This window comes from Schistocerca americana, chromosome 1 (genome assembly GCF_021461395.2).
Source record: "Schistocerca americana isolate TAMUIC-IGC-003095 chromosome 1, iqSchAmer2.1, whole genome shotgun sequence".
Taxonomy (NCBI): domain Eukaryota; kingdom Metazoa; phylum Arthropoda; class Insecta; order Orthoptera; family Acrididae; genus Schistocerca; species Schistocerca americana.
In genome coordinates, this window is record NC_060119.1 from 317807017 (window position 1) to 317821184 (window position 14168).

Sequence of the window (14168 nt, forward strand, 5' to 3'; positions counted from 1 at the left end):
GGTCAGGAGAGCGTGGAGGCCATGGAATTGGTCCACCTCTACCAATCCATCGGTCACCGAATCTGAGAAGCGTACGAACACTTCGACTGAAATGTGCAGGAGCTCCATCGTGCATGAACCACATGTTGTGTCGTACTTGTAAAGGCACATGTTCTAGCACCACAGGTAGAGTATCCCGTATGAAATCATGATAACGTGTTGCATTTAGCGTTGGTGGAAGAACATGGGGACCAATCAAGACATCACCAACAATGCCTGCCCAAACGTTCACAGAAAATCAGTGTTGATGACTTGATTGCACAATTTCGTGCGGATTCTCGTCAGCCCACACATGTTGATTGTGAAAATTTACAATTTGACCACGTTGTAGCACATACTGACGAAACTAAAATGAGCTCCAACATGGAAATTGAGCGTTTCCGGACACATGTCCACATAACATCTTTTGTTTATTTGTGTGTGAGGAATGTTTCCTGAAAGTTTGGCCGTACCTTTTTGTAACACCCTGTATAGATGCCTACAGTCTCGCGTGCAGAAGGTATAAAAGGACGGTGCATTGACGGAGCTGTCATTCGTACTCAGGTGATTCATGTGCAAAGCTTTCCCACGTGATTATGGCCGCACGACGGGAATTAAGACACACTGAACGCTGAATGCTAATTGGAGCTAGAAGCATGGGACATTCTACTTCGAGAAACGTTACTGTATCAATATTGCGAGATCGACAGTATCGAGAGTGTGCCGAGAATACCATATTTCAGGCATTGCCTATCGCCACGGACAACGAAGTGGCCGACGCTTTTCACTTAACGACCGAGAGCACGTAGAGTTGACAGTACTAACAGACAACAAACATTACGTGAAATAATCACAGAAATCAATCTGTGAGGTATAATAAAAGTATCCTTTGGGACAGTGCGGCGAAATTTAGCATCAATGGGCTATGGCAGAAGATGTACGATGCGAGTGCCATTGTTAACAGCACGACATTGCCTGCATAGCCTATCCTGGGCTCTTGACAATATCGGTCGCACACTAAATTGGAAAAAAAATGGTTCAAATCGCTCTGAGCACTATGGGACTTAACTTCTGAGGTCATCAGTTCCCTAGAAATTAGAACTGCTTAAACCTAACTAACCTAAGGACATCACACACATCCATGCTCGAGGCAGGATTCGAACTTGCGATCGTAGCGGTCACGCGGCTCCAGACTGTTGCGCCTAGAACCGCTCGGCCACCCCGGCCGGCCCTAAATTGGAAAACCGCGTCATAGTGAGATGAGTCCCGATTTCAGTTGGTAAGGGCTGGAGGCAGGTTTCGACTGTGGCGCAGACTCCACGAAGCCATGGTACCAAGTTGTCAACAAGGCACTGTGCAAGCTGGTGGTGACTTTTTAATAATGTGGACTGTGCTTACATGAAACGGACTGGGTCCTGTGGCCCAACAGAACAAATCTTTGACTGTAAATGGTTATGTTCGGATACTTGGGGACCATTTGCAGCCATTCATGGAATTCATATTTCCAAATAACGATGTCATGTCACGAGCCCACAATTATTCACGACTGGTCTCAAGAACATGATCCAAAACTCGAGCGAATGATTTGACCAGCCAGATCGTCCGGTATGAATCCCATCTAACATTTCTCGAAAAGGTCAGTTCGTGCACGAAATCCTACACCGGCAACACTGTCGCAAATATGGCCGGCTGTAGAGGCAACATAGCCCAATATTTCAGCAGGGAACTTCCAACCATTTGTTGAGTTCAAACCACGTCGAGCTGCTACACTTCGCCGGGCAAATTGAGGTCCGACGAGGTATTAAGAGGTATCCCACGACGTTTGTCACCAGACTGTATAAACGAGTACATACATACATTTTTGTAATATGCATGGACTTTTTCTAGTTCATTCGATACAGGACATCTTGATAACTCACGCTATCAGTCCATCTGATATGCAACAGGGCTACATAATACCACACTTCAAAAAATACTTGATTTTTTATTGTTTCCAGGTTTCCAAGTGCAACTCTTCATTAATCTTTTTCTGGTGTCAAGGCTAATATTTTTGGACTTTAGCAGCTGACTGTTTTCGTAGAAAACCCCTCTCACTAGTGCAATTCTTGTTAGTATGTCTTACTCGCATCTCTCCTTTGTTTATTCTAACCCGAGAAAGAAAGATTCGCCCATCGCTTCAAAAGTCCCTTGTCTAAGTTCAACACAGCCATCTGGCAGGTCCACCTGCTTCACTCAGCCTTGCGTCAGTTTCTTTTAGTTTATGTGGGTATCATAACACACGCTCCACTTAATCAGTCACCCGAGTCGATTCCTGCTCACTTTCGCGGAGTACTGTTAGTTCATTTGCAAAGTGTGACATTACTCACATCAAGATAGTACTTTGGGTCCCTCAGTGTCCCTTCAACATACAAGTGATAGCAGTGACATCGAGCGGCTTCTCCCCATATTTTTCCTGTTTTATGCAAATTAAATATTACTCGTGACAATGAGCAGCCCAGTCTTAGCATACATTTCATAATTTTGACCTTTTGCATCCTCCCGACAGTGCGAACATCTCTGTTCCGGGTCACATAAAGTGAATGGATTACCCTTTTATCCAAGCAGTTCATACCACACTGCTTAAAAATGGAAACCATTTCATTCAGTCCCACATCATTCAAAAACTTCTCCAAATATACGAATTCCATGTAAGTCTCCTTCATTTTTTCATTAATTCTGCCTGCAGCTGCAGGGCACAAGAAGAAGTGACTACTGGAAGGATTAACTTAAATCTGCCACACAGCATTTCCAATAAACACCATTCTCATCCTTTGCTGTCTTTTGTAACCACACGAAGACGTAGACGCGTGTTAGGGAGCGAACCGATGCAATTTGATTACGTTATTTCAAATTACTAAGCTCTGAACAGTTTTCATAATGCTGCAGCCTTCTAATTTCCATAGTTCCCTACAGATTCCTGAATAAGGGTGTCCAGCAATACTCCCGCTAATAACGCCTTAGAAGTGTAGAAAAACGTAAATGTTTAAATTTGACACATAACAATGGTATCGTCGCTTAGAAAGTCGGCGCTTGCACAGTGGGCATCCGTATTGCAGTGACTCATTTTGAAAACCTGTCTGATTCACTGCGAATGGATAATAGCTACGGACGACACGGCCAAGTGGAACTGAGGTGATTAGTCCTCATTACACTTCTGTTTGCTGAGGACAGTGCTCGAATTATTCATTTCTCTGTAGCTAGTTAACGTAACGATGAATGAGAACTCGGGATTCCACGTATGTAAACAGTGTTACTAAAACAATGAGAGCATACACGGAGGGAATTTCCGTTTGCTCTTATTTATTGTACCCTCTGTAAACGTTAAAAAATAAATCAATCCAGGACGCCCCTATTGTTTGACTGTCTTCATAAGTAACTTTTACAGCTTTCCAGAAAAACGCGTAGTATGTGATTTAGTCAGGTTTTAGAGATATAGTGTACGCATTGAGACAGCTTGCACAGTTAATAGAACATGGAATAATTTGATAAAACCAGTTAGGATTTAATTATGGCTGGAATACTCAACTAGTCTTAGAAGTTATTTAGGAATGCAGAAGAATAACTAACTGATATGACAAACGGTGAAACTGTAGATATAGTTCTTGTCCGTCAGAATGTACCTTGAGCTAGCCACTGCAGGAGAAAAGAGAGAGAGAGAGAGAGAGAGAGAGAGAGAGAGAGAGAGAGGGAGGGAGGGAAAACGTGATTGGGGCATGAACAATAAATAATTTGCCAAAACATTGCGATGTAACCAGTAACGACCATATATAAAGTTACACTTGCAGCCTTCAATGCAGCTATCGAACATGCAATACTGCAACGTAATGCAGGTTGTAATAAAAGTACTCGCAGATAGTTCCATGACGATGATGATTTTGGTTTGTGGGGCGCTCAACGGCGTGGTTTTCAGTTTCGCCATGTCCTGAATGATGACGATGACAACACAAACACCCAGCCCCCAAGCGAAAAAAACCCTACGCTACCAGGAATCGAACCCAAAAATTAAAAAAAAGGTCAAATTCAAGTAGGATATACGTCAATTCTGGGAATTAAGAAAATCAAAGATGTTTACCTGTTATCGATATCGCCAAGTTATCGGTCCAAGGGATTCCAAGACTTTATCAAGATCTGTGCAGTAGTTTCTCAGACTAGCTCAGACATACAAAAAGAAGAGAACCGTTTATATATGTAGAGGCTGAAGATTTAATAAAATATTTTTATTTACTTACTAAAACGTAACTAAAACTTACATTTTATGTCTGTGTGGAGTAATGTTCGTCTGTTATGCTTTTGACGGATAATGGACACAATTTATGTTCTAATGGCAAAAAGATATTATTATGTGGTATACTCACAATTTAACAGTTTTTGGGATTTTTTTTTTACTTATACTATGAAACCTTACTCCTTGCCGAACTTCTTGATTCTTGGTTAATGGTAGGTATCCTATAGTTTTACATGAATGAGTTTTCTAGTATCAAAATATATGACATAAATAGCCGTACCTTTTGACTGAATTGACTTAGAAGCTTAAAATTTTTAAACTGTCAAGGGTCCATCGACCTTAATATGTGACAAGAATTTGAACTTGATACGTTTCCCCGTTCCTGAGAAGAACGGTTCTTAACAGTGGGACAGACAAGCAGACAGACAGACAGACAGAAAGACAGAGGGACAGCAACGAAATCCTATAAGGGTTCCGTTTTTACAACTCGAGGAATGGAACTCTAAAAAATGTGAAAGTTCAGCGAAACTAAAAATTTTAACATGATCTAAAAATTTTAACTTGATCTAAAGACTAGAGCGAAAGCCACTTGGATAAGTGAAGAAAAATTAACAGCAAATACCTTCTCAACTGACACAGAATCAATGCTTTTTTAAAATAAAAAAAGTTCAAACGAGCTCTTACTCAAGATTCTTTTTAAATCGAACTGAAATACACCTCGGTCGACAAAGCATTCTATATAACAGTATAAAAAGGGCTTTTTCTATTTATTTCCTTAGGATCTTAATCCGGCCGCTTGTCTTTTATAAACAGTGTGAATTAAAAAAGGTAAGGAAATTCAATAGTGAATGCTGGAAAGTGCACTGTTGTTACATGAAATGGTCTTTTGTGGGATCAACAGATTAGAAAGGAAATAAAAGAAAAAAAAACTTTAAATGAATTATTAGAAGACTAGAAGACTTACGACATTTGAATGAGAAACATCGGCGGTTAAATCTCAGTTAGTGGAAAGGTTGGTGTTTGCTGGGATGGAGTTTTGGAGACGGTGTGCCGGGTTGTCCAAGAGGAAAAGGATCAGCAATTAAGTCACCAGGAAGAAAATGGATGTCACTAGAAAATTTATTGATTTTGTGGGAGAAAAACAACTCATATGGTATAGTCATACGAAAAGGATGTCAAAGGAGAGATTGTCACGACGAATCATGGAATGAGAACCATCAGAAAGGAAAACAAGAGGGAGGCCGCCAGGCCGGTGGATTCAAAGGATTCAGATGTAAATTAGAAGAAGAAATAACCAAGAAAGTTTATGGACAGATAGGCCCAAACGTAGAATAAAAATTAAATTTGATTTATGATATGTAAATACAATGCATGATATGTAAGTACGATGTAAAACTGGTGATAATAATGCATTATTATTACTATTACTACTATTATTATTATTATTCAATCTCTGCAAAATTTCATTTACTCACCAACAGCTCACAATAAAAAGTAAGGACTTTACAATAGAACAATTTTAAATAATAAATTCTTCCTAATGTTCCGTTAAATTACATTTATTTCGTTCCGAACCGGCTTTCGGCTTCTCAGGCCATCGTCAGGTGACAACGGAATGCAACAAACACAGATAATATGATTCGCGACTGACACAAATATTATTTGCAAAGAAGGTACAAAAATACAAAAATGATGACATGTAGATGTTTACTTCAGAAAGTCTTACTTTTTTTCGTCACGCAGAAATGGTTACATTACCTAAAAAGACAACGATTTTTTTTTATGTAGAGATGCGTTTCACAATTGATGATTGCAATTATAATTCGACTTTATTTTTCATCATTTGTTATATGTTTCGTCACACAACAAAAATTGTTTCCTTTTTCGTCGACTTAAATATTTCTGTGTGGCAAAAAGTGTAATATTTCCCATGTAAATACTCTACATCGTTTTAGTATCTTTTGATTTTTCTTCGTAAAAAATATCTATGTAAGTCGCAAGTCATCTTATCTGCGTTTGCGACATCGACTTGTTTCCTAAAGATGTCACAAGAAACGGAAATCCGATTTGTAACCATATAAATATGATTTTGTAGCACCTCAGACAATTTTTCCTGTTTAATATTATTATCATGTTCTGATTAAAAATTCAGTTGTTATTATAAAACAATTACGTTGTAGTCGATAAGAGCTCTGCTGTAAGGAAGAAAAGACGTTTAATACTGAAGTAGTTGGGATCAAAACCACAGGCCAATACGAGTATATACATACAAATATACTTAATTCTAATTGCACATAGGTATCATGTATGGATAATACTGCAAAATTGTAACTGTGCAGCAGCGACAGACAAAAAAACATCAAACGTTCATGTGATAAAGAATGAGATAACTGTACGAAAACAAACACTGCCCTCACATTTGTATTCTTTGTCCTAAAATATTTAATGAAAGAGAAGAAGAGCGAGTAGCCGGTGAAATTGTTTGCCCGCATCCGTAAGCTGAGAGCTGTGCTCGTCCGGCACACCGAGCACCTGTATTCGACCACCAGTATGTTCGAGAATGTTTCTCGATAGTTTTCAGAAATTGGACGCTTCGTTATGGAGGGATGAAACAGAGCTATTGTATTTGATTTTACTACATGGGTAAAGGTGTGAGATCACCAAAAGTCTTGGCTGGCTCCGCCCAAGCAGATGTTTCCAAAACCGCAAACTTGGACACACATAGTACGTTCCAACTGTTTCTCAAAAAAATGGTTCAAATGGCTCTGAGCTCTATGGGACTCAACTTCTGAGGTGATCAGTCCCCTAGAACTTTGTACTACTTAAACCTAACTAACCTAAGGACATCACACACATCCATGCCCGAGGCAGGATTCGAACCTGCGACCATAGCGGTCTCGCAGTTCCGGACTGTAGCGCCTAGAACCGCACGGCCACTCCGGCCGGCACTGTTTCTCATCGGAGAATGTTAAATGAGATGCTAGCGCTGAAGTAAGTAGCAGTGGACGCTCAAACTCAGTTTATTATCCATATTTAAATTAAACACGGTGTCGAACTGCAACTGTGTGGTTCCAGAGACCTTTTCAAGTCTCAAACATCTATGATATACATTTTGTATATTCAAACTGAAGCGACGACTGAAGATTTGTACCAAGACTGGCATTCAAACCCTTCCTAACATACATAAACTTTTATTTGCAAATTTTTTAACAATCACAGCTGTATAATTGAATTTTTTGACCCATTTCAAATGGAAAGAGACATTGTTCTCGTTTTTCTTTGTAGTTCTATAAAGGGATTTTGTTAAATAAGACATCATTTATTCTTCGATTGTCTTTAAGCGATTTTGCTATGTTTGCTGACGAATTTCGTTCTAAGAATTAAAATATTTTGATTTGTTGATTTTTTAGATTTGAATATCTTAGATTACATATACCTAGTACGTTTGATGGTTTTTGGCATAGTGACATTTTTTATTTAACGTAAAGGCGGGGAAGAAACACAGATATATTTCATTTAAGTATGTGAATTAGAAAACACTACAGGCATGATAAAAACATAAATTCAGAATAATAAACAGTAATAAGATGAAAACACTGGTTCCCCTGCTCGCTAGGCAGATGCGCCAACCAATAAGCCACCCTTGCAAAGTGGTAACACGCCTCGCTCCTCAACCCAAATTCCGATTCACGCCTCAGCCTACTTAGTATTCCCCCTAGACTCGAACAGCAGTGCGGATGTTCTCCAACTGTATTGGAATAGCACGACATGATCCACCATTTTGTGGCTTCTTTCCCCCCTCCCATGAACAGCACTTTCTTCATTCTAACAAAAATTAAGAATACTCTCCCTAAATAGACCAGTAAATTCAATGAGAGAGAGCCTGTAATGTCATCTGGAAAAGGAGAGGCAATTTTTCCTTGAACAAGTAATTTACTTCTCAACATTTGCTTGTTCAATACTGTTTTGCATGCTGCAGCTTGTAACGTTAACTGGGCTGCATAGTCCCTTCCGTGGGCCACTGCCCACTGTCCTTCCCTGCCAAAGACGATTTTACACTGGCACTTATACAGTAGCGAAATGGAAGGGTCAGGTCGCTTTGACAAGCTGAAGCCCATTCCTTGCATTTTCTACCACTTCGATTCTCAGAGTAAATGTGACCATACATCACAGAGAATCATACATAAACAGGTTCGAAAATATCGATGATATCGAGTTCAGAAATATTTTGACACTTATATGCCTAAAGGTTAAACCAGCAATATATCTTAAAAATTGTCCACTACCTTCACCAGGGATCATCTGGAGCCATCCATTAACTGAAGATTGTTAGATCATAAACAAGAGCACAAGTCTAGAGCAACCTTATCAAAGAACTGTTGATAACACGTTGTGTACGTAATTTGGAATTAATTTACTTGATGACAGAGAAATAGCAGGGGCAAGATTTTTAACGCGGCTTATTGTTGATGGCACTAATGTTTCGTACATGAAGGTATTGATACGGAACAAAATACGATGTGATACATAGGTGATACATAATACTCTTATTCGAGACGAGTGACAGTTAAATTGGCTTTTGTTCAACCTTATATTTATGTTACGTGATTCTCTACTTGGCCACCTAACGAAGGTCGCTAACGGGCTCTTGCCCGATGGATTCTATTGAGATGCTCGCAGTAAGAAAATTTTGATCACTACTGTTAGTAAGGTAGTTGTCTTAAGATTCTATGTACTTAACTTACGCTTAATTCCAAGCGCATCCGCAACGTTTCATAGAGTGACTGTTTTACATCTAAAAACTTAATCCACAAGCCAATTGGCCATTCATGGCGACGGGCACCTTGCACCACTAATAGTCATTCCCATTCTGTTCTACTCGCAGAGCACCGAGGTATAAACGACTCGTTCTGCAGTCATCCGCAATTCCGGTTCTCTAAATTTTCGCAGTAGTGTTTCGCGTAAAGATCGTCGTCTTCCCTCCAAAGATTTCCATTTCAGTTCGCGAAGCTTCCCCTTAAAACTCGACTGTTGATTCAAAATCGAGCAGCACGCCTCTTAATTGCTCCAAAATGTCTTCCTGTAAACCTATTTCGTAGGGATTCCAAACACTCAAGTATACACAATCTCCTTTAGACGAGGGACAATTTCCTAGAATTCTACCAATAAACGAAAGTCCTCATTCCTCTTCCTTACAGTCGACCTTACGTGATCCTTCGTTTCATGTCGCTTTGCAACGATGTATCTAGATTTTTAATCTGCGTGAATGTGTTAAGCAAACCACCTCTAACATCGCATTCTAACATGACAGTATTGTTTTTCTGTTCAACTTACATTTTTGCACATTTTGAACAAGGTACCTTTCATAGCACCAAATAGAAATTCTATTAACGTCATCGTGCATCCTCCTACAGTTTTCCAACAACGACTCATTACGCACACTGAAGCATCAACAGCAAGCAAGACTGAAGCTCGCCCTATCCTTCAAATCGTTTACGTATGCTGCCTGAAAAAAGAAAAGTGAAGCACCAAGAAGGGGAGAATGAAACGAAATGAGGCTCCGTGGACAGACGTAGTATGTAGTCTTATTTCAGTAATTCAACTCTCCGGAGGCAAGCTTGCCCAGAAATGTTGTAATTGGTCCTCGATGTCCTTCATGCTGGCAATGGGACAGAGTTGGCGCACGAGCTGCTCCGACACATGTTCTAACGAGGATGCATCTTGGGATCTTTATTGCCATTGAATTACCTGAACAACTAGCAGATAGTTCATAGAGACACGTGAAATGTGGGGACGAGCATTATCCTGTTGAAAAATAGCACCTCTATACAATCACGTGAGAGATTACACCTGGGACCACAGGATGTCTGTGGAGTATCGTTGGGCCGTCAGATTCCCGTAGTCACCACCAGCCGTGACATGTCGTACCCGATATATCCACACACAATGACACATGGGGTAACTCCGATGCTCCCCCACAAAACACTGGAAGAATGGACATATCCCTGCGGATCGCTGCCATACTCGCCTACGATGGTCAGCAAGTGTAGTGCAGAAACGTGATTCATCACTCATATAATGCGACACCATACACCAGTAGTCCATGTTTACCGGTCGCAGCACCACTCAAAAAAGCAGCCGGTTTGTTATGATGTTAACGGCAGCTTACGCATGAGACGGCAATTCCCTAGTCCGGCTATTGTGAGTCTCCATCATCCAGTGGTATGGGAATACAGAATGTCGCATGGAATCCAATGCTCATTCCTGGATGGCAGGCGTAGATTTGATTGCGATAGTATGTGTCTGATGAAGTGTACGGTTACCCTCCGTTGTGGTGGCCGACGTGACCGACCGGAAACTCGACGACAAAGATGCCTGCCCTCACACTTCAATGCAGTCCAATATAGGAGCACTGTCACGTCCGAATGCCCCACAAATCTGCATATTGCTCGATTCAATCAGTCGGCCAATTGGAGACCGACAGTGAAGTCACTTTCAAACTGTGCCAAGTACTGATAATGCTTTCTCACATGAGTGTATAGCATTTCCATGTCATTCACAGACATCACTCAGCACTTGACGCTCTTTACGCTCCTTATATGACGAACTGGTCTCACAGAAACATTAATCCCGAAAAACACTAATATCCTCTGGTGGCCGTTCTATCCTACACAGAAAATTACAGTTCTTATTATTAGCATATACGCCGAAGTTACATTGACATTCAACCAAGGCTTCTGGGCGCTTCACTTCTTTTTCAGAAAGTGTACACGGGATAAACATTAATAAAGCCTACAAACTTCAGGGACAGATTCCCGACTGTAAATGGGGGAAAAACGTTCCTATCAACACATGTCCGGAAATGCATCGTTGCAACAGTTATCGGCGCTGATGAATGACAGTTCCTCTGACCATGTGGCGAGTGTGCCTTGTGTGTTGCAGTCTATGTGATTGACTCAGCGTACTATAAGCAGCAGAATGGTCCAGTATTCATGTCGGGAACAAGCCGAGACCATGACTCTGTACGGGGAAACAGATCAAATCGGATGAGAGGCTGCACAGCTACACCAAAACAAGTACCCTCAGAGACATCAACCACATTTCAAGCTCTTGTTGCGGGGTCGGTGTGTCGAACCTGGGACTCCAGATGGCAGAGCTGAAGTAGGAACCCACCGCGCCGCATTTCGTCAGGAGGTCGAGCAAGTTCAAGAGCGACTAGGGGCAGTGCAGAGTGATACAGCGGTATTCGGTAACATTGCTTTCTTCAGCTAATTTACAGTACTCGATGGTGAAGCGTAGTGTCAGCGTGCCGCCTGGCGATGTCCCGCTAGTCCAGCCAGCTCAGCAGACTCCTGTTATGCCGACGCCGCTGCTGTCGCCATCCAGGCCGCCCGCCGATGGAAGTCGGCCACCGCTCTCCCGGTCGCCACCTGCCGATGCATCGCGACTTGGCGCCGCGCTGCTGCCCGCGATTCGGTAGACTACTACAGTCCCTGGTCCTCGCCACCCTCCATCCCATTTGGCCTGCTCTGTCCGACCATGGGACAAAGGTGGATGTACTGGTCACCTGTGGCCCTCGGGCCGCCGCTGCTCCCAGGACAGGACTGGACTCGAACCCGCGCCCTCCTGGACACTGCGCCGCAACTTGCCACTATTGGTGCTTGCCAGATGACAACACCTGCCTCCGTCTCTGGCACTGTCGCAGCACTGCTGCGCCTCGCGCAGCGTACACCTCGTTCGGACCCCGGTACGCCAAGTGGGAAGCGAACGTGGCCCGTAGACTCGAGTGGAACCGAGCCCCTCCTGGAACTGCTGCAGACTGCTGTCACTGCCCTCCTTCAGGCAGACCGTGCGATCTCCAATTTCCAGGCTGCCATTCTGTCCCATGTGTTGTGTCCCCGAAGGTGGAATATAGCCCGAACAAGTACATAGAAACAAAATACAAGTTTATGCAGAATATTTATAACACTGCTGAGAGGCGGGTCCCTATAAGCGTTGACCAGTACAGATCTGTCCTGACGCTCGGCTGACCTGGCACACCCTGTCAAGCTAAACTTGCCCATCTATTTATATTGGTTTCTCCCTCACTTCTGACATAGTATCAGAGAGAGACACAAACCATGGCAGGGATAAATTCACACACGTCAGCCATTTAGCCGGCTTTGTGGCCCAGCGGTTCTAGGTGCTACAGTCTAGAACCGCGCGACTGCTACGGTCGCAGGTTCGAATCCTGCCTCGGGTATGGATGTGTGTGATGTCCTTAGGTTAGTTAGGTTTAAGTAGTTCTAAGTTCTAGGGGATTGATGATCTCAGATGGTAAGTCCTATAGTGCTCAGAGCCATTTGAACCGTCAGCTATTTACAAATCGCCACTTTTGGCTCTGGCCTAGTGCCCCGCCTCATACATTGCAGTAACTTAAAGCAATGCTGCAGTTTCCAGCCTCGTTGTTGCTCCACTCAAAACAAATCGTGCTTGCAATACCGCTGTCGCAGCTCCGCACCCCCGAGTGCCGTGTTTACCTTGCCTGGCCTGCTGGCTGTCGTCTGTTACCACACTCTGCCAGCGGCCGCAGATTTCATCCCCCAACCGCGCCTTCATTGAATTTTGATAAAATTTCCCTTTCCCTCGAGTAGGACTGACACTAGCGCAGCACCCTTTCTAGGCTTTAGTGTGATCAATGATCCTTTCAGTCAAACGAATGTGCAGGTAGGGGGCGGACTGGAGTACTGGTTTCTGCCAGATACTGAGACGGATCCTTGTACAAGCTCCAGACAAGTGGCCCATCAACTTGTAAGACATAGTACGATTATGTGTATCCTGCACGACAAACGCTACTGTCCACATCACCTGCAATCCCATGGAGGCCACATTGAACATCTGTTGTGACGCGGATGCAGCTCTGTACTTTGTTCCCGGACGATTTGTTGTCGTTGCACACACACCGTCCATTTCCGGACATTTCCACTCAGCAATTCGTCCCTGTAGTTTTTCGGTTTTGTTAATGTTCATCCCGTATAGAGCATCTCTTGTTACGCTCAAAAAAGATAATTCATATTTGCGGGAAGGTACCTTCAAATGCTCTTACTCAAAGTCTCTCGCACATGATTCTAATCGAACGGGAACAACAAGTCTGTTGTTTTCGTGTGTCTGACCAAATGTTTTGATCGCGAGCTTCGGTAGCCACCCTCCAAACCCAACGCCCGCGGCAGAGTGCACAGTGTAGCAGCGACGCAGATTAATGGGAGCCATCAGTGGCCCTTAGCACGTGATATATCACCCGGCAACAGCCACCACCATTGTTGTCGGCCACGGATCAGTACGCCCGCTGTACGGCTCGCTTTTTTTTACGGCAGAACAGGTGGCTGTAAAAAGGAGCGTCCCGTGGCGTGGGTTGCGGCGCTATGGAAATGGCCGCGAAAACAGCGCTACGGTGGTGACCACCGCTTAATCAAGGCACGGCTGGGGACGCAGGCACCGCGGGGGGCGTGGCCCAGCCAGACACCGATCTGCGCGGCTGGCCGGCTTTTTGCTGGCAGAGCAGCCACGGCGAGTATTACGGCAGCCTCCGATTAATCGGTCGCCGCCGCGCGTTCGGTTCTTTTTGCAGCGTCCCTCAGCTTCATCCCTTCGCCAAACATTTCGTCGCCCCGCGAGCGGGTGCTTTCGATCGAGTTACCACGTCACACGCGGCGCTTATTTCGTGAAATTAATCCGAACGTGGCGCCGCTCTGCAGATTGTGAGCATTAATAAGGATTCCCGATCTTGCGTCCGCCAACTGCGCCCGGCCGGCGAGCCGAAGATTTACAGCGCGCGGAGAAATATCCTTACATTCGGCTCCTGCAGGCAGGCGGGGTAAAAAAAATGAGCGGAACGGAGAACAGACGT